This window comes from Podarcis tiliguerta (genome assembly GCF_965153285.1).
Source record: "Podarcis tiliguerta genome assembly, chromosome: Z".
NCBI lineage: Eukaryota > Metazoa > Chordata > Lepidosauria > Squamata > Lacertidae > Podarcis > Podarcis tiliguerta.
Genome location: NC_139553.1, coordinates 5,185,743 through 5,213,057, shown reverse-complemented (window position 1 = coordinate 5,213,057; position 27,315 = coordinate 5,185,743). Strand labels below are relative to the sequence as shown.

Below are 27,315 nucleotides of genomic sequence, written 5' to 3'. Positions count from 1 at the left end.
AGAGGGTCTGTATTGAAGGAGGCATCTTTGGTCCCTAAGTTGTCTTGAGAGCGCTTTGAATTGGGTGTGGAAATGAGCTGGTGATCAGTACAGATGTTTCAAAATGGATTCTAAATGGAACCCCAGCAAGTAATCCGGCCGCTGCATTTTGGAGCAGCTGAAAATTCTGAGGCCTAAACGGCCTCGGTCCAGTATACCTGAAGGAGCGTCTCCACCCCCATCATTCTACCCGGACACTGAGGTCCAGCACCGAGGGCCTTCTGGCGGTTCCCTCACTGCGAGAAGCCAAGTTACAGGGAACCATGCAGAGGGCCTTCTCGGTAGTGGCACCCGCCCTGCGGAACACCCTCCCACCAGATGTCAAAGAGAACAACAACTACCAGACTTTTAGAAGACATCTGAAGGCAGCCCTGTTTAGGGAAGCTTTTAATGTTTGATGTATCACAGTATTTTAATATTCTTTTGGAAGCCGCCCAGAGTGGCTGGGGAAACCCAGCCAGATGGGCGGGGCATAAATAATAAATTATTATTATTATTATTATTATTATTATTATTATTATTATTATGGCATCCCCATGTAGAGTTGTATCGCGGTAATCCAGTTAGCAGAGCATGGAGTACCATCACCAAGTTATCACTATTCAAAATGGGTCATAGCTGATGAACCAGCCATATATGGAAATGGACACTCCCAACCACTGAGGTCACCTGAGCCTCCAGTGACAATGTAGTATCTCAAGCTACAAACCTGCTTCTTCCAGGAGAGTGCAACTTCATCCAGAACAGGCTATTTCTCCACCTCTTGGACACAACACCTATGTCTTGTCAGGATTCAGCTTCCTTGGCTGGCCCTCAAATTTTCCACTGTACAGTACAATCGTATATTCCATGCAATTAACTTGCATGATTTCAACCTTGCAGAGTTGAAAGCTCAGACCAGACTCTATATAGATTTTGTTCTTTTGAGCCTGATTAGGTCTCTTTAAATTGCCACACAGCAAGTCCAACCAAATTTACCAATCACCTGTCCTTTTCCTTGTCTTCTTAATATCACTTTCAAGGTCAGCCCTTTCAGACTCCCCTCTTCACTGCCCTTAATTTAAAAACAGCAGCACACTGGGGTAGGGGAGAGTAACACCTCTTTACTGCTGTTCCAGAGCTCTTTAAATTATACAATGTAAATCTTGGCAGAGCTAACCAAGAAAGCAAAAGGAAAACAATACAAAGTAGCTGGGTTTTTTTTAATAATAATAATTATGCTCCCAAATGTTCTGCAGAAAGATATTCATAATTTACCCAACCAAGCCCTCACTCTTAAGAACTTTTGGAGGTTTTCTACGGAGGGAAAGAAAAAAAATAATATTCAAGACTCTTTAAAATAGAACCAAAATCCACTTTGGCCTTTATGTGTTAGCTCTATACCAAAGTTATGGTCTCCTTTCAGGGACAAACTACATATGACACTCAGCTACTCGTGGTTTCTCACTCGCTGGATCATCACCTTGTCGCGGTGAGTGGGCTTGCACATTCCTATGACCCTTGTGAGCGAAGCTGCCAGGAGTCTCGTACTCCCAGCAGAGACACCCAAGGCGGTAAGGTCAAAGGGGAGGAGCTGGACAAAGATTGCACACGTACAAATGTGCAGAGCGGGGGAAATTGCACTGAAATGCTGATACATTTTCATATATAAATTTTCACAAACTGATGCAGAAATATGGAGAGCTGAACTTAAGACCGGAAAAATGAGAAACTGGGAGAATCCAAAATTGTTAAAGTCACTCACATATTCTCCAGTTGCCATGAAACTGCCAGGACCTTCACCAAAACGCTTAAGCCATCACAGCTTCTCACTTTGTCATGTAGAGTCCCAAATTCCCAACTGCAACCTCAACAAAACTCAAATCTTTCTCCACCTTTTCATTCATTTCTCCTTCCATCTCCTGGCCAGGGAAAGAGAAAATGGCACTCAGAGCCCCAACTTCAGAAAGGGTAGGAACGATTGCTAGGTGGGACTGTCATGTTAAGAGACAGCCCATCTCTGTCTTACCAGCTGTAAGGAAGACATAGTGTTGTGGAAGGGCCATTGAGCTCATTCTCTGCTTGTGAGTTTCCCAGAGTTATCCGATTGGCCACTGGGATACTAGACTAGATGGGCCTGTTGCCTGATTCAGAAGGGTTATTGTTATGTTCCTGTACAAATCATGAGCTTATGGCGCATGTAACCTGTGTGACACAGTACCATGGCAACTAAATGAAACTTTATATGCTTTACCTTTGTTTACTTGCACATTTATATCCTGTCTTTCAATGAGAATAACTATTAAATACATAGATATAGCTACAGATAGACATCATAACAAAGTTAATATATGCATATGATACTATTTTATTCTCTTGCTAATTATCTTGTTTCAAATGTGCATTTTATATTTTATATTTGACTTCCCGTAGTAATTATTTCTTTTGAAAAGTTTGAGATATTTTTTGTTAACCTTGCTGCATTAAATGTGCATTCTGTAGCTGACCTTCTTTGTAATGTTTCGTTTCAAAATCTTTAAAATAAAATACTTCCCTGTTAATTACTTTGCTTTGAATGTGTACTTTAGTAATGTTTTATTACAGATTGCTTCACTTGATGTTTTAATGTAAGTTGTAAACTGCTTCGAGATTCCAGCCCCACCCCCCCCACCCCCCTGGAATATAAAGCGGGATAGAAATAAAACGAACAACAACGTTCAAAGCAAATCCGCCAATAAAACAAGCACAGGTAAAACAAGCATTGCCAACGGACGTGCACCAACTTATTTACTATATTTAGTAAATATAACAATTTAGAAGATCTGCAACCTATTAAAAAATTAACCGAATTGCAGGATTCTGGTCAGGTGAGGTTAAGTGATGAGGAAAGCTTAAATCCTTTCCCTCTTCTCTCCTAGGTTCAGCCGCGGTCTGTGGCCATGCAGCAAAGAATTAGAAGTAGATTCTCCCTCCCTGCTAACTTTGGGTATGTGAATCCACATAACTTTGGGTATGTGAACCTGAAGGGTGCACCCTGGCCCCGCTGTACAGCATTCATGAAAGTGTACGTGCCAAACCTAAGGCAGAAGAAAGAGGAAGGTGAAACTAGGTTAAAAAGCCTGGCGACCTGCCAACCCCTATTGTACGTGTGAGTCCAGTACGTCCTTTGCAGGGATAAACCAAACGAGGCTTCTTTTTCCAAAACAGTATGTGCATGGAAATTCACCTCCAGTCTAGAGTGGCACCCCACCAACAGCAGCAGGGGGCAGGGGGAGAGGAAGATGTTATATATATATTGTTTAAGAGGTAACTCCTCTCATGGTCCTTCTTCGGATCAGAAAGTGGGTGCAACTGACAAAGACATAGGGGGTGGGATAAATGCTTAGTTAGAACAACACACACACACTTTCTGCCACCTTGGCCATCCGGCAACCACCCAAATCATATCCTAGACCTTGCTGGTGTCTGATGCAGGAAAATGGAAGGCCTCTTTCATAGAAGGGAGGAAAAACTTTTAAGAAGTTGGGAAGACAGATTTCTGAATGGGACTGACAGAAATAAATAACAAATATATTCCACATCTCCCTTCCTTCCTCTCCACCCCATGCCACCCCAATCCATTGCCCCAATCTGACGACTGAGCCTGAGTCCCCTGTCAGTGTCCACAAAAGCGCTGAAAGTTCACCGCATTGAATACATTGTCCTCACCTTCCTGCCTATTCATTTGACAAGTGCTGTCAGAAGAGGTTTCCATCCGTTTCCGAGGTCTGTGTAACGGGTTCATTATAGAAGTCAATGTGACAGGTGTGGGAAACAGGACAAGCACCTTTTTTCTTAACTGCTGAACTTATGTGACAAGAAATCAATCTTCCTCAATGGGGAGGAATATCGTCACGCAGCCCCCAAAGTCCCTGGAGAAACAGAAGAGACCAGAATGCTTTAACGGGGAAAAAACAAAACAAAAAAGTTTGGGTTAAGTTCAGTTTACTTCTGGCTGCAGCAGCCGCACACAGAAGGATCACGGGGTAGGGGTGGGGACCTGCCTCCCCACACAGAGAATCTTCCTTTGTAAGAAGAGAGGAACAAAAGCAGAGTATGTTCCTGGATCTGGCCAAAGGCACATCTAGACCAACATTCTGTTCCCTCCATGGCCAACCAGATGCCCCAATGGGAATCCTGGAAGCAGGGCATGAGTGCAACTGCGCTCTCTGCACATATAATTCCTAGCAAATGATATTCAAAGGCCTCTTACAGTGACTGATAGCTTTACCCTTTATTAATTTGTCTAACCCCCTTTTAAAGCCATCCAAGCTGGTGGTCAGCACTACTATGGATAGGCAAATCACATTTATGCAAAGCATTATTCATAATACGATGCATTTTTATGTCATTTTCCCTAATATATACATTTATAGGCAGACTTTAACCCAGTATATGCATTTTTGTACATATTATTTTACTGGAAAATTCAGGAAAGTTTGAGGAGTGGGGGAGCTTTACAATATCCATTTTGAGATAAGGTGACCAGAACAATGTGCAGTATTCCAAGGGCAGCCTTGCCATAAATTTGTAGAATGGAGGCGCTACCCCAGGCTCTTAAATGGAGCTGAAGGTCTTTGTGCACTTCAAGGAGTGTTATCAGAGAACTCTTTTTCCCTGAATGGGCAGAGAAGGCACACTAGAAGTGGGAACAGGAGCTGGTCTCCTACTCCACTTGCATGCCAGAAAAGGGGAATAGGATGAGTTCACTAAATTCACTAAATAAACTTGTTTCTAAGAACTGCCTGCTTATTCCCTCCTCCATCCCTATCCATTTCCCTTTCATGTAGTTTTTCTTGCAAGCCTCTTGGAGTGTATTTGCTACCTCCTCGCATAAGGTGCTCCCTGAGAATTCTGCCAGAGGATTCCCAAGGAGGTCTTTAGACCCATCAGCAAGTTAAAATACCAGCTAGAAACACAACCCGACCGGGAGCTTCACATTTCAATAAGGCCATTGCAATCTACTGGACAGCCATCCAATTGTTTATAACTAAAAATGACACTTTTTTTATTGGGTCTAAGTAGCATCATAAAAACAATAAAATCAGCCCTGACATTTCTTCTCTCCCCCCCCCCCACCTGTCTTAGCTTCTGACACCTTGACCTTCTGCATGCAGCAGCATGCTGCATGTTTCAAAAGCAAGGACCATTAAAGCGGGAGAAATTTGCTTCTGGAAATATTATTGAGGGCTCCCGTAAAAGCTCAAGTCAGGTAAGAGTATGGGAAGTTGCCTTATTTTGAGCCAGTCCATTTGGACCAGCATTACCTGCACTTGGCTCTCCGTTCAGGTAGGGGTCTCTCTCAAGCCTACCTAGAGATGGCAGGTCTGAACCAGAGGTCATCTGCATGAAAAGCAGATGCTCTATCACTGAGGTTGGCACTTCCCCAAAGGCTGCTCTGAAACATGATTTATGCTTGAGGATAAATCTTTTGTGTATAAAGGGATGGGATAAGAAGCGTCTCCTAATCAAACCTAGTTTGCAACTTAGTCTGGATCTGGCAAACTATAATTTGCAATCATAGACTTTATAGAGTCTATGTTGTAGCGCACATAAATAGTTTCCTCCACTCTTTTGGCAGGTCTTGGCCTATAATACCTAGCAAAAAGGCTTCTGGTCTTTTAACAAAGGTTATCCTAAACATTTTTTTCATTTCATTATAAATCATTTCCCAATAGCTTTTGGTTACTTTACAGTTCCACCACATGTGATAAAATGTGCCTTCTTTCTCTTTATACTTCCAACACTTATTGGAACTTTTTCTATACATTTTTGCCAATTTAACTGAAGTAATATACCCTCGATATATCATTTTCATATAATTTCCTTTCAAAATTACCATATACAATCAGTAAATTTTAAATTCCCATTCTATAATTTTCCCCAATCTTCCATTTTTATATTATGTCCTAAATCTTGTGCTCATTTAATCATTACACATTTAACCTCTTCATCTTTGGTTTCCCACTCTTAACAGTAAACTGTACATCTTCTTCAATGTTTTAGTGTTATCATCTATAATTTCTCTTTGAAATCTGGATAAAGCATAACTGAATCCTTTCTTATTATCTTCTTTAAATCTCTCATTTAATTGATAATCCTGCAGCCAATCATTTACATGTTCTCAAATCTCTTCGAGCGCTTTCAATTTTAATTTCCCTTCTTCTGTTTCTATTAAAATGCCTCTATATGTAAACCATTTTTCTTTCCTATTTATTGATTTTATTGATATTGCTTCCAGTGGTGACAACCACCATGGAGTTTTTTGTTCCAATAAATCTTTATATCTTTCCCAAACTTTTAAAAGTGATCTCCTAATTATATGGTTATAAAATCCTTTATGTACTTTTCCTTTATCATACCACAAATACACATGCCATCCAAATCTGTTATAATGTCCTTCAACTCTAACATATCCATATTGTCTAATTTGATTCAGTCCCAGATCCAAGTGACACATGCAGCTTCATAGTATAGTTTAAGATCCAGAAAGGCGAAGCCTCCTCTGTCTCTGATATCTGTAACTAATTTGTATTTTATTCTTGGCTTCTTCCCTTTCCATATAAATTTTGAAATATCTTTTTGCCATTTTTTGAAACATGCTAGGTCACTTATTACTGGCACTCACTGAAACAAAAATAACATTTTTGGCAATGCGTTCATCTTAATTGCTGCAATTCTCCCTAATAATGATAAGTTCATTCTTCCCCATCTTTCTAAATTCCTTTTTTTTCTCCCCAATTTTTTTCATAATTGTCATTAAAGATATTGATATTCTTGGTTGTAAGCCAGATTCCTAAGTATTTAACTTTTTTTTATGAATCTCTATTTCTATACCCTGCTGTATTTCTTTTTTATTCATTTCTGATAAAAAATTTACTAACAGCTTTGTCTTCTTTTTATTTAATTTGAAGCCTGTCACTTGCCCCAAATCCTGTATTTTTTCTAAGACTTTCAGAAAAATTCTTAGGATCTTCCACTGTAATTACAAGGTCATCAGCATATGCTTTTAATTTATGTCTTTTTCCCTATCATAATTTCTCTGATACTTTCATCTGCCCTAATATTTCTCGCCAGGACTTCTAGAACCAAAATGAATAATAAAGGTGATAAAGGACATCCCCGTCTTGTTCCTTTCTGTATCTTACATTCATCTGTTACCACCTGATTTGCAATTAATTTTGCTTTTTGATCCGAATATATTGCCTGAATCTCTTTCCTAAAGTTTTCTCCAAAGCCCATTTCTTCCAGCACTTTTTTTCATAAATTCCCAAGAGACATTATCAAAGGCCTTTTCAGCATCTATAAACATCAATGCTGCCTGTTTTTCATTTCTTACTTCCAAGTATTCTATTACATCCAGAACCAGCGCTTTCAAACAGGAAAACATAATAAGCTGCTTTATAAGAAGTGAAACTGTTGGCCTATCTAGCTAAGCATTGTTGACAATGACTGGTGGCAGCTCTCCAATTCTGGAATCAAATCTTAGAAAAATTCCTAGTTAAACTGTAACTTGTGAGCTGTGCAACACAGGGTAAAGCGAATTTACAGATTAAAAAATGGAACATTAAACCACATCCCTAGCTGGATCGGCTTATTTCTGTTCCATATGAGTTCCAAATGTGCTCCGTTGAAGAACCATTTGGTCCCTTTTTTAAATGCACCCACTCACCCCACACACAAATCACACAAATACATTTTTATATCCTGTGAACACTTGCCCCAAAGTATGCATTTTTGTAAGTTTATTAATACATTTCTCTATGCATGTTTTTCTGAACTGAAATTGCATCACAAAATTTGCATGTGCATCATCCAATTGATATGTGTTTGTGTTCCAGTCCACATTTGAGTCTGTGACCAGTGGATTTAAGTTAGTTCACTTCAAAATAATCTACATTTCATTAGTATTTAGTTTATAAACTATTCCTTATAAAATACTGATACTCTTATAAAATTCCTGATTCTCTCATCTCTTCAGTGCCTCATCCGTGGCTAGCGATGTTGGCCCACGTACTGAGTCTGAGTCACAGCTCAGACTCCAATTCTAATCTAAACTATATGTCTGTAACTACATTTTAAGCCTGCCTCAAGACTGCTACTGTGAAACTGAGTAATTTTTTCTTTACTCATAAGAAGACTGTTTTGCGTGATTTATTGTTTTAAAAGGGAGAAATAAATCCAGTCTGTGTTAAAGCATCCTGGATTACTTAAACAAAAGACTAAAACTAGCTTATCAACAGCTTCCTTATTTTTGCTGCAAGGGGTGTACTCTGCTAAACTCAGAGATGTGAGTAAGGAAGGATAACATCTAACTAATATATCCTCTCCTAGTTTCTGTACACATCTTTACAATATGATAGCCATCGTCAAATATCCGAAGGGCTGTCTCTTGGAAGATGGAGCAAGCTAGTTTTCTGCTGCTCCGGAGGGGAGAACATGAACAGATGGATTCAAATTGCCAAGAAAAAAAACCCCAAAATAAAAATTCCAACTAAACATTAGAAATAACTTTCTGACTGTAAGAGCTGTTTGACAGTAGAACAAACTACCTCAGAAGTTAGTGGGTTCTCTTACATTGCATGATTTTAAGTAGATGTTGGATGGCCATCTGTCATGGATCCTTTAGGTATGATTCCAGTGCTACAGAGGTTGCAACTAGATTAAGGTAAAGGTAAAGGTACCCCTGCCCATACGGGCCAGTCTTGACAGACTCTAGGGTTATGCGCTCATTTCACTCTAGAGGCCGGGAGCCAGCGCTGTCCACAGACACTTCCGGGTCACGTGGCCAGCGTGACATCACTGCTCTGGCGAGCCAGAGCCGCACACGGAAACGCCGTTTACCTTCCCGCTGGTAAGCAGTCCCTATTTATCTACTTGCACCCGGGGGTGCTTTCGAACTGCTAGGTTGGCAGGCGCTGGGACCGAGCAACGGGAGCGCACCCCGCCGCGGGGATTCGAACCACCGACCATGCGACCGGCAAATCCTAGGCGCTGAGGTTTTACCCACAGCGCCACCCTTGGGATAATCCTCTACAACTCTGCAGTTCTATTATTCTAACAATAAAAACATATACAAAGCAATTTATAATGTCATGTCTGATTGACAACCTCTGTGAATGAACAACCATGTCCATTTATTGCAAGACCATAATGATTATTGTCTGTTACAGGATTACAGACTTTTGGGTTTTTTCAGTGGGGCTGGGGCTGCTGGATTTAGGCCCTGGCACAAGGGGAAATAGTTGGAGACCCACCTTACACCCCCATGTTACCCCCTTTCAATGCTTTTACAAAAGGAAAAATATGGTGTTGATCTTATCAATATTTGCACGCTGTGCATCCAGCTGTTGTAAAAAAAAGAAAGCAAGAGAATGCACACAGAGAATGCACACACACAGGAGGTGCATGTAGATCATGGGTAGGCAAACTAAGGCCCGGGGGCCGGATCCGGTCCAATCCCCTTCTAAATCCGACCAGCAGACAGTCTGGGAATCAGCGTGTTTTTAGATGAGTAGAATGTGTCCTTTTATTTCAAACACATCTCTGGGTTATTTGTGGGGTCTGCCTGGTGTTTTTACATTAATAAAATGTGTGCTTTTATTTAAAATGCATCTCTGGGATATTTGTGGGGCATAGGAATTCATTCATATATTTTTTTTTCCAAAATATAGTCCACCCCCCTACAAAGTCTGAGGGACAGTGGACCGGCCCCCTGCTGGAAAAGTTTGCTGACCCCTGACTGTAGATAAATGCTTCAGCTGCCAGGCCTCATGGGGACCTCTGGTACCACCCAAAAACCTAAGGTATAAAAGTTCAAACATGTCTTTGTTCTGGGTTCTTCTGCTGCCCATCTGTAGGAACTCAGTTACAACTGAATAAACAGGATCAAAGCTGAAAGCACAGCCTTAGCTACAGGGCTGGGGAGGGGACGCTAGCTTGGTTTTTTGTCCCAGGTGAAGCCTCCAGTGGAGTGCCATTGAAGCTCTCAGCCTGTGTGTGTGTGTGTGTGTGTGTGTGAAAATGCGCATGGATTCAAATGCGCATGGGGGTGGTGCCAAATGGGGTCTTTGACCCAGGTGAAATAAATCCTAGTTTCACCCATGCTTAAAGCTGCTTTGCTCTGATACACTGGGTTGCATTGCCTCTGTCTTTTCTCTTATCACCTAGTGATCTTTCCTGAGGGGTCTTGAAGCTCTAGTAGTGGGCAAGGACCCTCCAAAGCCCACTGGTTCATATTTCTACAACACAACCACATTCCCTTTTCATAAATAATAAAGTGCAAAGTGCAAAATCACAACAGAAATGAAAGCCAAGATAGAACAAAACATAACCGCAAAAGCCCAGCAACAACAAACAACAACAAAATAGGTAAAATCAGCACACAGCACAGCATCTAAAACAATTTAAACCCAACAAAGCACCCAGGAATAGGGAATTTGGGGAAAGAAAATTGAAACACCAGATAGATTGTGATTAAAAGGCCCCCCAAAGCTTTCATCTTCATCTAGGTTTTACTTAGACCTATAGAAATTAATTACCATGATTAAGAGCTTATCCACACTTACACTTTGCCCCAGAGCTTTCCCCATGAAAACCCACTCTTTAAAGCTGAATTGGAGCAAACAGCAATCTGCAGAAAACCCAATTTGCCATTTGCTCCAACTGAGCGCTAAAGAGCAAGTTTGCACAGGGAGAGCTCGGGGGCAAAAGATGAAAAAAAAGCACTTGGGCATGGACCTTTAAGTTGTGGATAAGTCCTCACTTAGACCCATTATTTTCTATGGGTCTTCTCCAAGTAGAAGCTCGCTAAATACAACCTTGAATGTCTGCATTTTATTTTCACTATACAGCCATTTATGCACACACTTTACCACAGTGTGGGCATTTTTGAACACATTACTTGGTTGGAGACCCGCACTACAAATTTCAGAGAAGTTCAAATTTTGAAGGATGGCTGTTTTTTTCGGAAAGTGGGAATTGGGTTAGTTCAATTTAAATGTGATGTGTATCCCCACCCCCATTCCCTAGTAACCACCTCTGGCTTAGGTCCTTAGATGTTGGAGTATTGAGATTCCACCTATAGAGCTTCAACACAGCCTATAGTTTGGCCCTGAGTGAACAGCTATTGAGTAGCTGACAAGATGATTTTGCGGCATATAAAAACCTGCAGAGCCAGGACAGATCTGTAAGTACTGGGAGTTCTTTCCCTTGCAAATGAAGAAAAATACATACGCCATGTAAATTATGGCCGCTTACTACCCTCCGGTAATGTATATATTTAAAGATACAACTCATATGTGTGTAAAGATGACCTAGGCTGCCTGAAATGTACAAGGAGACAAATCAGATAGATGCCTTTAAAGTAACCAGTTAATTTTCTTTCCTCCTCCTCCTCCTCCTCCTCCTCCTTCTCTCTCTCTCTCTCTTGGCAGTTTGAAAATATTGATGCTCTTTGCCTGAGCGATGGTGATAAATACGTTAAGGTTTCATTATTGGGAAGCCACTTGCAACATCATGGAACTATGGTGTCTAATACAGAATTCATGAGTCGTTCACTGCCTCTCGCATTAAACCACTTAGCACAGGTCACTTCAGCAAAGCTCATATATTTGCATTCTAACCAGGAGGCTGTCAGGGAAGCTGCATTTCAGAATACGCTCCCAAGATTTAAAGCAGCTTTCAGGTGCAAATCACACAGTTATTTTTGACATTGTAAAGTTACCATGAAGTGACTTCTACTCAACCCTCCTTCTTCTCTCTTCCGTCTCCTGAAGAGTCCCTGTTTTCCCCACCCCTTCCCTGGGTGAACTTTATTTTATTTTATGAAATCGAATTTATATACTGCTTCATCTTAAAAATGTTTATTATTTTAGTTACTACATTTATATCTTACCTTTCACTCCAAAGTACTCAAAGGTGATGCACCTGGTCCTCCTCCTCCTGATTTAATCTCCACAACAACCCTGTGAGGTAGGTTAGGCTGAGAAAACACAGTGACTGGCCCAGGGTCACCCAGTGAACTTCATGGCCTAGTAGAGATTTGAACCCTGGTCTCCTAGGACCTAATCCAACTCACTAGCCACTATGCCAAACTGGCTCTCAAAAAAAGTAGTTTACATAGGGTTGTATCCAACCAAGTTCTACACGAGTAGTCTCATTGAAATCAATGGATCTAATTTAGTGATGGCCATTGTTTTCAAGGATCTGCTCTGAGTAGGGCTAGCACTGGATTGAACCCATCAAATATGGAATATCCATTAAAGTTTTGGATGAAAGTTGGAAGTTAAAAGCAAATTGGTCTCTTGGGGGGGGGGGATATTGTTATAGGTTTGTGGGTGCCAAAGGCCTGGGTTCAGTAAACATAAGAATTTAGTGTGTGTGTGCGTGTGTGTGTTAGAAATGGAAAATCACTAGGCTCATGTGTGTTTAAGATAGATCCATCTGTGTATTTGACCTGTGTGCCAGAGGCATCTATTCCTTTAATTACCCAGTGTGGAAGACTAATTAAGTTAGGCAAACTTCCCAAGTTGTGTATTGGACACTTCTTAACCCCAGGAAATCAACATGAGTAAAAAAGGTAATGGTGTCAACCTAATTTCCTTTGAGGACCTTGGGATAATAATCTATTAGCACATCAAAGGAGTGATGCTTTGGCCTTCTCGCTAGTGGCGCCCGTCCTGTGAAACGCCCTCCCATCTGATGTCAAGGAAATAAACAACTATCTGACTTTTAGAAGACATCTGAAGGCAACCCTGTTTTTAATGTTTGATGTTTTATCATATTTTTAATATTCTGTTGGGAGCTGCCCAGAGTGGCTGGGGAAACCCAGCCAGATGGGCGGGGTATAAATAATAGATAAGTTGTTGTTGTTGTTGTTATAGAAAGGGCAGAGAAATAAAAGCTTAGGAGGAAGTTGGGTGTCAGAGAGAGACATGACCTTTTGCTGCTGGGCTGCAAAGCAGTGGTCATGAGAAGAACAGAAACTCATTGGAAACTGATGTTCCATCTAGACTCAGGTTGTGTATATGTGTAAATAAACCACATATCAAAAAGACACAACAGTCTCTACTGTGCCTCATTGTCCACACTCAGAGATTGGGGTGGAGTGTAACAGAATAAATAAAATCCCCAGTTAAAATTTCATAAAATAACATGTCAGTTTTACATGTCTGGGTAAGCCTTTCCCAAACAAAAGTTTTTAGCAGGGCCAAAAATAGTAGGTAGAGTGTTCCAGCGCATAGTTGCTGCCATACTTGGCATCCTTTCCTTCCAAGTGCAGAACAAATATTATGTGGCACTTGCAGTGGTCAGTAGGACTCTGCATGGAACTCCCGATTTGACCTATGGCTCCAATTTGTGGTCCCAGGATCAGGCCAATTCACCCTGTGATAGCTTGGGGGCCACCCCCTCACATCCATCCCTGTAGCAACTTGGGGGTAAGGCTAAAGTTTTTCTTAGGGTTTTCAACCCTATTTTAACATACATACAACAATGAAAGTTCTTTTAAAGGTTGGAATGCACCAGCACCATGCAGGATTGGACCCTCCTGTTGAGTGGGAGAATCCAATTCCCTAAGGTGCTGCTCCTTCACGAGTGGCTTTCCTGCACACAAGGAAAACTGCTTGCGGAGGAGCAGCACCCTGCAGGATCAGATTTTTCAAGGGGCAAGAAGAACTGGGAGGAGGAGAGATACGGTTCATGGTAGGAAGAAGCAGAGACCTGGTGGGAAGATAGCTTCTGTCAGGCCTGAGGAATTCTCTCCCTCCCCTCCCAATGGTTTCAAGGGGCCGGGAGTAAACAAGAAAGCTTTTAATTTAGATTTATTCAGTCACTGTGATAACAGATGAAGAATTTCAGTCTTTCTCACCTTGGAAGGTGGTGGTTTCTACTTCCATGGATGTTCTTAGTTTGGATGGCCATCTGCCAGGGATTCTTAGTTGTGATTCCTGCATTGCAGAGGGTTGGACTACATGGCCCTTGGTGTCCCTTTCAACTCTATGATACAAGGGCTTAGGGCCCTCATATTTATGGGACCGCCTCTCCTGGTATGCCCCACAGAGGACCTTAAGGTCCATGAATAACCATAGTTTAGTGGTCCTGGGCCCTAAGTCAGACCATCCTCCACCAGGGCCAGGGCCTTCTCAGTGATGGCTCCTACCTGGTGGAATGCTGTGTCCCTTGAGTCTAGGGCCCTTCAGGATTTAACCTCCTTCCGCCGGTCCTGTAAGACAGAGCTATACCTCCTGGCCTTTAATTTGAATTCAGCCTGATCTTTTATTTCCCTTATTTCCCCTCCCCCTCCCCTTTATGAAGATTACCCACTCTGAGACCCCATAGCTAATTCTCCCCTGGCCTCCTTGCTGGCCCAAGTAGGGCCAATTCAGCCAGCTAGCCCTGGTGATTATCTAATGCTTATTAGATGGATTTCCCCTAAATTGATTTCTGAACTTAGAATTTTATTGTTATTCATGTTTTTATACTGTATTTTATTCTGCTTTTACAATTAAGTGTTTTAAATTTATTGTTAGCCACCCTGAGCCTGGTTTTTGAACCGGGAAGGGTGGGGTATAAATAAAAAATTATTATTTATTATTAAGAGGAGGAGGAAGAAAGAGCAACCCAGTTCATCCCTCAAACAGGAGACTTGGTGCCCTAACATTCAGCTGTTAGTTCTTAAATTAATGGCTGAGACAATCTCTATTGATCTTCTTAATCTGTTTGAATAATGAAGGTCCAGTTATCCCACCTGATCCTTAACGCTGAGATAATGTGTAGAAAAATCTTGTCAATTCCAGCACTGCAGGAGTGTTTTCCGCGGCACAAATTGCTGCACCACAGCTTCCCAGCTTCCCGCAATCATCTTGCCAAAGGGATTTTGTATTCTCTGTTCTTTCATTTTTTCCCCTCCCCGTTTTAATGAGAGGTTCCCCACCTTCCTCTCCTCCATTGTATTCAGGTATTGTAAATAATTGATCTTCAAGATGAAAGGCGCGGCTGTTCGAGCTGCTGAAGTTGGCTCTCAATACGTCTGGAATAAATCGAAGCCCACGAAGAGGACCCAGCGTGAAGCCTCTTCCATGGGGCCACTAAACCATCAATGAGGATTGGACATTTGTTTGAATACATTGTTTGCGTTTGTTATCATTTCCCCAGGAAAACTAATTAAGGAACTAATTGATTGTTTTGTTGCGCTGCTAATTAACTCCATATGGTGCACGTCTCCATGGAGATACAGTAAGAGTTATTGAAACTTTAGTGATTTAATGTGTCACTGCTGGGTTAAGGGACAAGTCTGTAAAGCTAACCATCCTTAGAGGGACAAGCTTTGGGGGAAGTTTTAACTTCCCTCTCTGGTTTTTTTTTGCAGCGGATAGGGTGTTTTTTTTCCAACAGTAGTCAGCATTCTCAAACAAGGAGACTTCTTCAGCGCTCCCTCATTTTGATCTTTGCCCCAGTTTTCCAGATTATGGGGGCATCTTTCCAAAGTAAATTTAATCACTAGGGACCCTCCACTGATTCATTTTAATAAGATAGAATTGAATTTTATACAAATCATTGTGAGCAAATCATTGGCCTCAGCTTTCAACTCATTGTGTACATTTTGTGCCTCTCCCCTCTCCATGTTCCATCTCAATATTAAGACCATAAAATAAGAGCCCTGGTGGATCACATTAAGGACCCATATAGTCCAGCATCCTATTTGCAGAGTGGCAACCCAGTGCAACTCAGCAACTCTCACCACCCATGATTCATAGCAAAGGCTCTGACAGTGGGACTAGAACATAGCCATCATGCCTACTAGCTGTGGACAGGTTTGCCCTCCCTAAATTTGTCTGACACTATTTTAAAGCTTTTATATACCTAGATAGCAAACCTAGATAGCATTTTAAAAAGTAGAGACATCACCTTGCCAACAAAGGTCCGTATAGTAAAAGCTATGGTTTTCCCAGTAGTGATGTATGGAAGTGAGAGCTGGACCATAAAGAAGGCTGATCGCCGAAGAATTGACGCTTTTGAATTATGGTGCTGGAGGAGACTCTTGAGAGTCCCATGGACTGCAAGAAGATCAAACGCATCCATTCTTAAGGAAATCAGCTCTGAGTGCTCACTGGAAGGACAGATCGTGAAGCTGAGGATCCAATACTTTGGCCACCTCATGAGAAGAGAAGACTCACTGGAAAAGACCCTGATGTTGGGAAAGATGGAGGGCACAAGGAGAAGGGGACGACAGAGGACGAGATGGTTAGACAGTGTTCTCGAAGCTACAAACATGAATCTGACCAAACTGCGGGTGGCAGTGGAGGACAGAAGTGCCTGGCGTGCTCTGGTCCATAGGGTCACGAAGAGTCGGACATGACTGAACGACTAAACAACAACATTTTAAAGCTGCCTGTCTGATCATCACTGTAATAAACAAAAATCTGCCCTGATTCTCTAATGGGGGACACAAGAGTCCTTATAGAGTCTTTTGTAGGTTCTCCATCGGTCAGAGAAAATAACAGAGGCCAACCAGAGAATATTGAGAAGCAAAGCAGCTAGTAAGCCTGATCTTTATTGAACGGTTGCAACAGGGTGCTCCCCCCACACGCAGGAAAGGAGGAGGACCCAGAACCAAGGTGTGCCTGCCCTTATATAGACATTTTAAATTCCCTGCCCTGGAGCTCAAGACCACCCCTCCATACATCATGCATACATCACAGAAGGGGTGTAATCCAAGACCACCCCCCACAAACATCATACCTACATCACAGAAAAGGTGGTCTACAACAGAAATTTGAATGTTGTTGTTTTTCCTGTCTGCCAGGTTATCTGATAATGCCTTATCTGATTGCCTTTCCTGGTAGTCTGGCCATTCCTTTGAGATGGTAATTACTTAATTCCTGAGACAATGGGAAGGTTCCCTCACCCCCTCCCTCCTTGCAGAGAAAACATTTGGTCAGTTTGGGAGTCAAAATGGTTTCAGGACTGTTTTCCTGTGCTGCTTCAGACATGTGTTTTATATATTTATTTATGTATGTATGTATGTGTTTGCTTGGTACATTTATGAACATTTATTACATATCCAAGACCTTAATTTTTTTTATTTCATCACTATATATGGTGGCAATGAGTTCCGTAGCGTATCTACATGTTATGTGAAGAAGTCCTTCCATTTGCTGATTCTGAGCCTCCCACCCTTCAGCCCTGCTAGGTGATATCATTTTCTAGTATTAGAGAAGGGGAGAAAAACTTTTCTCTTTCCACTTTTCTCCACATCACAATTCAGGACACAGAGAAAGGCTGTCCGGCTTATGGGGTCTCCAGGTGCATCTGATTGGCTATTGTGGGAAACAGGATGCTGGACTAGCTAATCTGATTCACCAGGGCTCTCTCCACCTTGCTAATGTGCACTGATTAAGCACTGCATTGCAATAAAGCAGTATTTTAAAATATATGTATACTGTATATATATTATTAAAGATGTTCTTTGATGTGAATGTATGTCAGGGAAACTGCACCCTTGACTCCTACTCCCATCAGCCTCAGAGTCATGCTCCTGCAATCAGATTCTTCTTCTTAGGGGATGAAATCAAGGACTTCTCCCTTGGATTGTGAGAATAAGACAGGAGAAATCAATCAGAATACAGAAACACTCCAGAGCTCGGAAGGATCAGTACTTTTTCCTCCTGGGGGTACTCAAGGGTACGAAGTACTGGCACCTTTTATTCCTAGAAGAACGGCGCTGGTTAAAAGTGTGGCACTTAACTGTAAGAACTTCACGGGTAAGTACCACCAGCAGTTTTCTAGAAGAAAAACACTGGAAGGATCATTTTGCTCAAGCAACCAAAATGGTCAAAGGCCTGGAAACTATGCCTTATGAGGAACGGCTAAGGGAGCTGGGCATGTTTAGCCTGGAGAAGAGGAGGTTAAGGGGTGATATGATAGCCATGTTCAAATATATAAAAGGATGTCACATAGAGGAGGGAGAAAGGTTGTTTTCTGCTGCTCCAAAGAAGCGGACACGGAGCAATGGATCCAAACTACAAGAAAGAAGATTCCACCTAAACATTAGGAAGAACTTCCTGACAGTAAGAGCTGTTCGACAGTGGAATTTGCTGCCAAGGAGTGTGGTGGAGTCTCCTTCTTTGGAGGTCTTTCAGCAGAGGCTTGACAACCATATGTCAGGAGTGCTCTGATGGTGTTTCCTGCTTGGCAGGGGGTTGGACTCAATGGCCCTTGTGGTGTCTTCCAACTCTATGATTCTATGATTCTAAGTCTGAGCTTGAAAAGGAAGCCATTTCTGCTCCTTCCTACCCCCCCCCCGCCCAAAAAAACCCCAGGACCTAGGTGAACAGAGTCAGTCCCAAAGGTTTTTCACTATGAAGACTGCCACTTGCAGTTTGATGATTCACCACAAAAGGGCAGCCTCACATAAATGTGTCCGCAATTTCTGACACTGCCTGAACCTTGAGGGACCCTTCTCAGATTTGCCTCTCCCCACCTGCAGTTAGGCAGGTGTTCAGAGGCAGTCTTTTTAATCTTTTTAGTCATAGTGGGCTGCTGTTCCAGAGGGCAGCACCGACTCTGGTGTCACTTAGCAGCGGATGAATACCTTTTAAATTTTGTCTCAACCTGGTATCTGCAAGCTTGCTATAGGTTTTATCATCTGTTTTGCTGAATTTTATGGTTGGTTTTCCAAATACTGATTTTGATTGATTTTCTTTATTTGATTGGCGGTTCGAATCCCCGCATGGGGTGAGCTCCCGTTGTTCGGTCCCTGCTCCTGTCCACCTAGCAGTTCAAAAGCACGTCAAAGTGCAAGTAGATAAATAGGCACCACTTCGGCAACAAGGTAAACGGTGTTTCCGTGCGCTGCTCTGGTTCACCAGAAGCAGCTTAGTCGTGCTGGCCTCATGACCCGGAAGCTGTACGCTGGCTCCCTCGGCCGGTAAAGCGAGATGAGCACCGCAACCCCAGAGTCGTCCGCGACTGGACCTAATTGTCAGGGGTCCCTTTACCTTTACTTTTAGGAGCATAGGAAGATGCCTTATGCTAAGTCAAACCATTGGTCCACCTAGCTATGTGTTATCTACATCTCAGGCTATGGCCCTTCCATGGCTTTTGTAGTGGTTATTTCATGAGAGTTTGGGACATATCTAGGCATCTGTGAAAATTGTGCATTTTCTTTATGGTTGTGACCTCACCTGAACCAGCTGAACAAGTTGAACCCTATTACCACCAATGCCTGTCATGCTTTCTGGTGATATCTCCACACTTGTCATACCTCAAAAGGCTGTGAAGGACTCTGGCTTGGTGACAGAGCAACTGCTTTGCATGCAGAAGTTCCCATGATCCATTTACAGATTGGTCTGGGAGAGACCCCCGCTCCAAAGCTGGAGAGCCACTGCCAGTCAGTGTAGACAATACTAAACTAGAAAGACCAGTGGCCTGAATCAGTATGAGGCAGATCAGTATGTTTGTATGTATGCAGAAAGGACGTGGGTGGCATTGTGGGTTAAACCACAGAGCCTAGGACTTGACAATCAGAAGGTCGGCGGTTCAAATCCCCGCAACGGGGTGAGCTCCCATTGCTCGGTCCCTGCTCCTGCCAACCTAGCAGTTTGAAAGCACGTCAAAGTGCAAGTAGATAAATAAGTACCGCTCCGACAGGAAGGTAAACGGTGTTTCCATGACCTGCTCTGGTTCACCAGAAGTGGCTTAGTCATGCTGGCCACATGACCCGGAAGCTGTACGCCGGCTCCCTCGGCCTATAGAGCGAGATGAGCACACAACCCCAGAGTCGGCCACGACTGGACTTAATGGTCGGGGTCCCTTTACCGTTATGCAGAAGGCACCTGTGGAAATTTGTACACCAGGCAGCACAGATTGCTATCTCTCCATGGACCTTTGTCTTCTCACCGTGTGGATTCCACTCCTCTAACCATGGTGACAGTTTAGCCATCATACCACACATAGTGATGGCAGTCGGTGTTTGTTGTCTGACCAAAAAAAAGATCGTATTGGGTCAAAAGAATGGCTCATCCAGTCCAGTATCTTGTTCTCTCAGACTACAACCAGATGGAAATGATGGAGCTATAAAAGGATCGATGGTGATAGGGTCAACATGCACTGAGTTTCAAGCAGATGGAGCAATCACATGACCAGTGGGATATATGATGAACTCTGTATGATTCCATGTCACTTAAACCATTGACCAACTTGTGTAGTATAGAGCCAATATGGTGTAATGGTTAAAGTGCAGGATTAGTACTTGGGAGACCAGTCTTCAAATCCCCACTCAGCTATGAAACCTTGGTGTTGGATATTTAAACTGCAGTCAAAACCAACAATTCATGTTTTGCTAGAAAGGCACACGATAGGAGCTGAAGCTCAAAGTTTTCCTATAAATTTTCTAGAGAGAACTCTATGAGAGACATTCCCATTGTGCCCTGACAAGGGGAGGGTATATATATTCTGTGTGGTGTAGTGGTTAAGAGCAGTGGACTCGTAATCTGGTGAACCGGGTTCGCGTCTCCGCTCCTCCACATGCAGCTGCTGGGTGACCTTGGGCCAGTCACACTTCTCTGAAGTCTCTCAGCCTCACTCACCTCACAGAGTGTTTGTTGGGGGGGGGGGAGGGAAAGGAGAATGTTAGCCACTTTGAGACTCCTTAAAGGGAGTGAAAGGTGGGATATCAAATCCAAACTCCGCCTCTTCTTCTTCTTCTTCTTCTTCTTTTTCGGTTTGAATTTTTTTTTCAAGTCCCGATGAAGATTCTTCAGCCTTTTAGTTTGCATTTCTCCTAAATATGCACCTTGTTGTATGCAGTTCTTCCCAATGCCCCTAATATAAATTAATATAAAGCATTTTTTGTTTGTAGCTTCACAAACTTATGCATCTTTATACATACTTTCCCCTAGTATGTTCATTTTGTACGTTTTTAGGAGGGAGAAGTGCTTCTGTGAAATTCAGAGGAGTGTGGATTTCAAAGGGTAGCTGCATCTTGTTTCACGTATTGTTTCAGGAAGCACTAATCAAGTGGTTTTGCATTAAAATACAAACCAAACCAAATTCCTTTCCATTCCCTATTTGCCACCAATCTAGTTTGTGCTCAGAGTGGCTCATAATGGATAAGTAAGTAAGCACATGAAGCTGTGAGAGAGGAAATATCTGCTTGATGTTCAGCTATTAACAGTACTGGGCCCTTACTGCCTAAGCAGAAAGAGGCCATTTTGCCATGTCCAATTCACAATGAAGCACTGACGTATTTTACACTCAGGCCTGCTGATTGCTTCCCTCCTCCCCTTCCCCCTCTTTTGTTTTCAACCTTCAGATCGTTGATTTAATCCAGCAATGATATTATCTGAATTCTGAAGGCCCCTGGATAGCCACTGAAGCCCCAATCAGCTCCCTTCTCCCCTAGAAAGCAAGAGGTGATATTAACCTGTCAATTTGCTTCCTCCTATCATTTAGAACAATTTTGGATGAATTACGAGCAATAGAAAATCGCTTTAGGTGTTCATTAGCCAGGAGGCAGAAATGATGATAAATGTTGCAGGGAGAGATTCTTCTTAGGTTGCTTTTTCTTGTTTTGTTTTAAAAGCACGTGTTACAAGGCCTAAACACTGAAACAGCCCCACAGAATGGACTCAGCTTCATCAACAGCTTCATGCCCAACCCAGATAAGTAACTCGGAGCAAGGCTTTCAGCACAACGGCCCTTCTTTTTTGGAGCAGCATCTCCAGTGAAATACGGCAGGCGCCCACTATAATATTATTATTTTTATTTATTTTATTAAAGATTTTCTTAATTTACAAAAGTGTGTGCAATGTCTCTCTCTCTCGTATTTCCCCCCCCCCATGTAACATTTTTACAAATCAGTTTCATTTGTGTACTTTCCAGTAACAATGGAAGGCATCCCCCCCCCTAAATGGGTGAAAAGTCTCTGCCTCAGATTTCAGGTGTTGTTTTGAAACATATCCTACCTTGCAGGGGGTTGGACTAGATGACCACTGGGGTACCCTCCAACTCTACAATTCTGTGATATCCTTAGTTGTATTGGGGAACTGTTTGAAAAATAACTTTTAGCCTGGGAGTGGCGGGGCGGGGGGTGTCACTTTGAGACTTGTAAAACGTAATGAGGAACTTTATGGCTACATTTTCACTCTTTCCATACACACAGTGGCAGGAGCCCCATGAGCTAGCCAGCGCCTTAGAACCAAGGGGAATTCGTTTTTTTGGACAAAAACAAGAGCATGAAAGAAGCAGTTGAGCTGGCCTGTTGCTCGTGATCAGCTCAACCAGCAACCAGGCAAGATGGTCTGAGTAATGGTGGGGTTGATAAGAGGCTGCAAGGCTCCAAACTGTGGTTAGTGGCTCACAGGGCTTTGGAGCATAGGTGTCAACCTACAGATTTGAAAATAAGGGACCAGCAGCCTCGAAAATAAGGGACCAGCAGCCAAAATAAGGGATTTTCCAAGCACAGGTATGTTCGACTTCTGAGCCCCTCCGAGCCAAAGGCAGAGAGCCCAGCCAGCAGCCAAACGAAGCCTAAAGCGGTGGTTCCCACAGCGCAGCAACCCGGCAAAGGGGATGCAGCAAGGAAAACCACACCCTCACCTCCCCGCTGGGAAGCGCTGAGCAAAGGCGAGTCCCCAGGCAACGCAGCCGATTTGATCAGCACAAGGCATGCAAGCTCCACCCCCCAGTCGTTCTTAGACTCCTTATTGGGTGAGCAACGCAGCCAAGCAACGCAGTTGGAGTCTCCCTCCTCCCTGGCCGGCAGGGAGGGAGGGAGAGGAGCTGCTTCCTTTGAAACCCGGGAAATTTAAGGGACATCATCAATAAGGGACAGCAGCGGGACACAGCGCTGGGATAAGGGACTTTCCCGCCAAATAAGGGGCGGTTGACAGCTATGCTTTGGAGAGGTCTGGGGCCCTGAGGGATCTGGGCAGAGACAAGAGGGGGGTGGCATCCCTTAGATCACCTTGTAACTGTTATATTCTTTTAAAGTAAAAACCAAACAATTAAGTTATATGCAGTTTTTTTAAGGATTTGTGAGAATTCCTCTTAAAATATCCATGAAACCAGGTCATTGGGGGTGGGGGCAGTGGTTTCCTCCATTTCCATGCAGGAAATGGGGACAGACAGAATTTAGTCTTGGGCACAATGGAAAATGAATGGTCTCCCTTTTCTTTCTCATTGTGATGCCTCCACCTAAGGCTAGGCTCCCAGGTTTTATTTTTACTAAGGGGGGTAAACCTGTGTCTGGGCTATACTACTTCAGTGGGTGAGGAAGCTGCTCTCCTTCACAGGAGGGTGGGGTTGCAGGCTGGCCCCTGCACTCTCCCGCGCTTAGCAGGGACGTGTCTTGCCCCCGCACCATTCAGGACCATATAACACCAGTCTTGAAAGACCTACACTGGCTCCCAGTACATTTCCGAGCACAATAAAGTGTTGGTGCTGACCTTTAAAGCCCTAAACGGCCTTGGTCCAGTATACCTGAAGGACCATCTCCACCTCCATAGTTCTGCCCAGACTCTGAGGTCCAGCGCCGAGGGCCTTCTGGCGGTTCCCTCACTGTGAGAAGCCAAGTTACAGGGAACCAGGCAGAGGGCCTTCTCGGTAGTGGCACCCACCCTGTGGAACGCCCTCCCACCAGATGTCAAAGAAAACAACAACTACCAGACTTTTAGAAGACATCTGAAGGCAGCCCTGTTTAGGGAAGCTTTTAATGTTTAATAGGTTATTGTATTTTAGTGTTCTGTTGGAAGCCGCCCAGAGTGGCTGGGGAAACCCAGCCAGATGGGCGGGGTATAAATAAATTATTATTATTATTATTATTATTATTATTATTATTATTATTATTATTAGGGAGTCCTGGCCTCGTGTCACGGTCGCAGCCAGCCAGCCAATCTGGCTGTCTGGGGAGGGCGTGGTTTGCTGCATTTAAGTGGACATGGGGCACTCCCTCTTGCTCCTATTTTTCACGGATCTTGGATCTCCCTGCTTTCCTTCGTTGCTTCGTTGCCCTACTGCTGCCTGAGATTCATGGATCCACCGCTGCTGCTTCAGAGCTGCTTGAGGCATTGGGAAAGCTTGGTTTTGGGGAGGGGAGGTTGTGGCCACCACCTACCCCTCCCCTTTAAGGGTATTCCATTAAAGGAATCCAAGGGTCGTGGTTCCTGCCCGAAGCCCAGGTGGTGACAAGGGCCATGGCACGACTGTTCCGGTGCCCCTAGGGTGAGCTCTGAGTTTACGTACATCAACAAGACCCCCCCTGCTGGTGGTTAACCCTTGAGAGACTTCCTGCATGGCGGGCAAGAGTCTGATATAGTCATTTCAGGTCCAATGCCTAAAGCCTATACCACTCATGTTCTGTAACCAATGAAGTTGTGGCCTTTCTTAGCCCATTAACCTAAAATGCTGGTGTCCACATGTCTTTATTCACCAAAGGAGCGGTTGCAGGGCCTTGACATGCAATGAACATGATGAAATGTGCCTCCATGTCAAAAAGATTTACCGTATGTTTCGCCCTATAGGACGCACCGGCCCATAGGACGCACCTAGGTTTTTTGGGGGGGGGGGAATAAATAGGAAAAAATTATTTTCCCCCCCCAGGTGCGGGGCTGGGGATGCCCGAGCTTCCCCCGACCCCAGCCTCCAGAACAGGCTGCTATCCGCAAGCCTAGCGAGCCTGGCTTGTCCCCTGAGCTTGTGGGGCTGGCAGCCTCCAAACCAGGTCGGGGAACAGTGGGAAGGCACACCGACCCCTCTCGCTCTCCAGGCTTCAGCGAAAGCCTGCATTCGCCCCATAGGACGCACACACATTTCCCCTTCATTTTTGGAGGGAAAAAGTGCGTCCTATAGGGCGAAAAATACGGTACTCTGCAAATAGTAAAACTGGCCTGTCATGGAGAATATTCTAGCATCTTCCTTTCACTGGTCTGCTAGTTTTTAATTGCAATGATTTCTTTTTGCACCCAGGAGCATTTCATTATGCAAGCTTCCCTCCTGCCTTATGAATTGGTGCACCTGTTCAGTAAGATATACCTTTCAACTCAAGTGCCATACAGTGGTACCTCGGGTTGCATACGCTTCAGGTTACAGACTCCGCTAACCCAGAAATAGTACCTCAGGTTAAGAACTTTGCTTCAGGGCGAGAACAGAAATTGTGCTCCGGCGGCGCAGCGGCTGCGGGAGGCCCCATTAGCTAAAGTGGTGCTTCAGGTTAAGAACAGTTTCAGGTTAAGAATGGACCTCCGGAACAAATTAAGTCCTTAATCCGAGGTACCACTGTACTAGGTACTGGGGTGCTTTGTTGTGCTTTCAGTGGCACTAGACAAGTTGTGATGGCCCAATGCAGATGGCTTCAAAAGAGGATTAGACAAATTCATGGAGAACAAGACTATCAATGGCTAAAAACCACACTGGTTATATTCTACCTCCATTGATGGAGGCAAAACCAGTTGCTGAGTACCAGTGGCTGAGAATCACAAATGGGAAGAGTACTGTTGTGCTTAGGTCCTGCCTTTGGGCTTCCTACTGGGTCATCTGGTGGGCCACTGTGTGAACTGGTGAGAATCTGGCTCCTTCAGGAGGGAGATCTGTATACAAATTCAATATAAAAAAAAGGAAGTAAACAGCATTTTGGACTAGCTGGGCTTTCCTTCTTCTTCATGTGCATGTTGCTTTTTCTGTGATAAAACACACAAACATGCACACACACACAATTTGCAAAACACAATAGTACATTCAAAGCAACATAAAAATAAGTCAATAAAGCAGCAGTACATTAAACAAAGCTAAAAAGAGCAACGATAAAAGCCATGCCAAGGGACACAAGACCCTTTATGAGTGCTCCAAGACTCCAGCAGTTAAAAACAATTTGCAGAGGAGCAATTAAGAACCTGGGTGGAATAGAAATATCTTCACTTGGAGGCCTAAGAAAAGAAAAATTAACTAAAATATTGAATGGGAGTGTAGAAGGGGGGGACTTGATGACTGGCCTTGAGCAAGTCAGTCTGCCTCTATCTCGTTATGCCAGTCTTGTTGCTTGTTTCTCAGTTTCTCAGTTTCTTTTTCAGATTAATGAACACTTTTTAAATAAAAAATCTGAAGGTGGGATCAGGGCCGGCCCACCCACAAGACTGAGGCAGCTGCCTCAGGCAGCAGAATCCCATGGGGTGGAACCTCCATTGGTGCCCCACCCAGCCCTGCCACCACCACTGGAGAAGTGAGGAGAATCGACAGCAGTAGCTTCTGGCATGATCTCACAGAGCTCTAGAAGACCTCACAAGAGTTCCCTGAGATCTCACCTGAAGCTGCAGGTTCTCCTCACTTTTCCACAGCAAGGTCTTCCCATCTTCCCATTCTGCCTTGGATGGCCAAACAGGATGGGCTGCCCCAGGGAGGGAGGGAAGGAGGGACGGGGGGTAGGACCACAGGGATAAGGGAAGCCACCTTATAACTGGTCTGTCTAGCTTGTTTATGCTTACTGGCAGTGGCTCTCCAGTGTGAAGCCCTACCCAGAGGTTGAACCTGGGAGCTTCTGCATGCAAGGCTGTTGCTCTGCCACTGACCTTCAGCCCTACTCCTAGATGCCGTAGTCCTTCCCTAACTGAATAAAGCCTACAGTTGTAACACAAAGTAAATGCAGTTATAATATGTCATGTTGCTGCCTTGGGAACATAGGATGTTACATCATACTGAGTCAGACCGCTGGTCCATCTAGCTCAGTATTGTCCACAACAATGGACAGCAGCTCTCCAGGGTCTTGGGCTAAGCTCCTTCCCAGCCCTACCAGGAGATGTTGGAGACTGGGCCCCTGCCACCTGCCTTATGCATGCAAGACAGATGCTCAACCACTGCGCTACAGTAATAGAATCATAGAGTTGGAAGGGACCACAATGGTCATCTAGATGAACCTCCTGTGATGTAGGAATCTTCTGCCCAACTCTCGACTCTGAGATTAAGAGTCTTATGTTCTACCAACTGAGCTATCCCTGTACAGCCTCTGGGCCATGCCATGGTCACCAAGTGCAGCAGTTGTTTCTCTGTTATCCATCTATGAAATGCAAACACTTGCAACATACCTCTGGCAGCAGTTGTGAAGCTGTTCAGAATGAAATTTTGTAGATTCAGGGGTTTGTAGGTTCTCCAACTCTAAACTGCTGCCAAATATCCCCATCACCAGAAGTAAAGTGGATTTGGGTGCAAGTAGATAATTTCTTCTTCTCAAATTCTGAATTTGTACTGGGGTGGGTCACGGAATCT

General features: G+C 43.7%; 1 long non-coding RNA gene across 1 annotated transcript; it reads right to left on the bottom strand.

Annotated features, from left to right (window-relative positions):
- Nucleotides 1–572: 572 nt before the first annotated feature.
- Nucleotides 573–27,315, bottom strand: LOC310669362. Its single transcript, XR_014507140.1, has 4 exons — nt 27,135–27,315; nt 25,485–25,646; nt 3,727–3,929; nt 573–1,940 (listed from the first exon to the last, which is right to left on the bottom strand). It is a non-coding gene; the product is annotated as an uncharacterized lncRNA (long non-coding RNA).